Consider the following 2,500-nt stretch of genomic DNA (forward strand, 5'->3'; position numbering starts at 1 on the left):
TGTTGGAATAAACGACGCCATTTCGTAATGTAGTTGAACACCCCTTCTCGTTCCATGTACATGGAGGAGTAAAATGCAGCGGGCGTCAATTTGTTGTATTTTCGAACTTTGTCTCCTTTTTGTAAAAGCTTCAAAGTATAAGAATATCCCATATTTCCATGAGGAATTAAAAGAGGGTATTGGAATGGATCATAGAAGAAATTCGAGTGTTCTAGGATCCTTGTAACATAATTAGACCCGGGTTTAGGAGACGTTATAATAACCAGAGGAGGATCATTACCGGGTTCTAAATTCACTATACCTCCGACAGCTGCAGAAGAAGATGGAAGGTGATACACACCTTTATGTTCACGCGTTTGCAAGCCTTCTGCTGCTTTAAGTATTAAGGTCATCTCTGGTATTTTTCCATGTTTTTCGATGTGAAACCGAACTAATTCTTTTGAATTTTCGACCTCCTTTAACATAGACGAAAGACACGAATTATTTTCAGCAAAGTATTCAAAAAGCATCTTGATTATTTTTTCATTTTCTTCGTATTCCTTTTCTTCTCTGGAACGTCGTTTTTTTGTGGCTATTTTCCCTTCTGACTTTAAATTTTTTATTTGATCTATTCTTAGTTTAATTTGCTGGTCTCGATCATGGTAAAAATAGAGGTCCAAGAAACTGTCACCTTTGTTCTTCCAGAAATCCTTTTTTTCTACTTCCTTGCCAAAAAATCCACGGCTTCCCGAAGCCTGATGGTTTAGAGGTCCTTCTTGAAATCTTCCAGGATTCAAATATCCTAACCTGTGGTAAATTCTTCCTTGAACCTTGAAACATATGGATTTCTCTAAAGCATTTTCTAACTTGCGAGGTGTTGAGAAAGAGGTAAAACAGAACAAATTGTTGAATCCTACTAAATCTCCAAGAAAACGATCAGAAAATTCAGAAGTTCCGTCGTATAGGCTTTTAACAGTCTTGTCTTTGATTTCTGATGGAATAACAGCCGCGACTTGCCCGTTATTACAACAAAATGTCCTGGGCTCTTTTTTCCACATCAAGGCTTGGCAGTATTTACATTTGAAGTCTCCTAGCTTGCCGAGATTTTGAGGTTCAACTTTATTTTCATCGGTTATCACTCCTTTTAGTTTGTCTATGGAAAATATGTCGATTGACGGTTTTTCACGTCTCTCTTCCATATCTTGTTTTCTTTCAGCTCTGTCTTCTTCTAGCATTTTCTTTTGCTCTTCTTGTAGTTCAGGGAATAACAAAGAACCCATATTTCTTTTCAGATTTCTCAAATCATTCTATTTTTTTTTAGTTCTTCTTTCGCCAGCTCGCGTTTTTCCATTCTTAGACGTAGTCTCTCGTCTTTTCTTTGTTCTTCGAGACGTTTCCTCTCTAATTTTTTACGGTGTTTATCCTCTTTCAATTGTTGCTCAAGTCTTTTTTTCTCCAACCGTTTAACACGCCTCTCATCCCTTCCCTTTTTAAGTTCCATCAGTTTTTGCTTTCTATCCATCTTTTCTTGCTTTTTCCGTTCCTCTTCCTCGGCGGCTTTCCGCTTTTCTTCTTCAATCTTTTCTTGGAGCCTCTTTTTTTCAGCCTCTTCTTTGACTTTCTTTATAGCGTACTTGTTCTTCTTCTCTTGACGCTTGTAACTCTTAAAAATTGAGTCGATGTAGTGCATTTGGTAATTTCTGAGATCACCCCTGCCTCCATGTTTTATGAAACTCTTGTAGCCCGCGAAATAGTGCTTGGAAAAACCATCGAATTTACTCTTTTCGACGTCTCCGTTAAACAATTGTAAATCGTCAAACATTTCATCTGAATACGAAAAGTCTTCATTTTCACGTATGGTGACATTAAACTGAAGAACTTTTAAATAGAACTCCTTTAAAGACTATCACAGAAAAGCTTTTGGTTTTTCCGTAAAGACCCGGAAAGGTTCTAGCGTGTTCTGCTCGAAGCTGTCCAAGAAGCTCAGAGTTGTTTTTGGTGTCTTTCTTTTGTATCTTTTTTGAGCACGTCACCCATTTCCAGAAGTGTCGATAACGTTTCATCCTAGAAGAAACTTCCTCAGACATTTTGGAAAAGTAATGAAAGGGTGTGTGTTAAAACGAAAAAGGCTTACTGGCTCTGGCTTGAGAAGCGTTACAAAATTACCACGCCAACACAGGGGCGCGAGGCATTTGCAAAACCACCCAAAAGTGAGAGAACCCATCCAATTAATTTTTTAGTAGTACTAAGATATGGATGATGTGATTGCATGAGGTGGAATGGGCGGGGGGATGGGGGGTGAGTTATTATTATTATTATTATCATTATTATTATTATTATTATTATTATTATTATTATTATTATTATTATTATTATTATTATTATTATTATTATTATTATTATTATTATCATCATCATCATCATCATCATCATCATCATCATCATCATCATCATCATCATCATCATCATCATCATCATCATCATCATCATCATCATCATCATCATCATCATCATCATCATC

Source organism: Oratosquilla oratoria, unplaced genomic scaffold (genome assembly GCF_046742065.1).
Source record: "Oratosquilla oratoria isolate Oo_2021 unplaced genomic scaffold, ASM4674206v1 SCAFFOLD181, whole genome shotgun sequence".
Classification (NCBI taxonomy): domain Eukaryota; kingdom Metazoa; phylum Arthropoda; class Malacostraca; order Stomatopoda; family Squillidae; genus Oratosquilla; species Oratosquilla oratoria.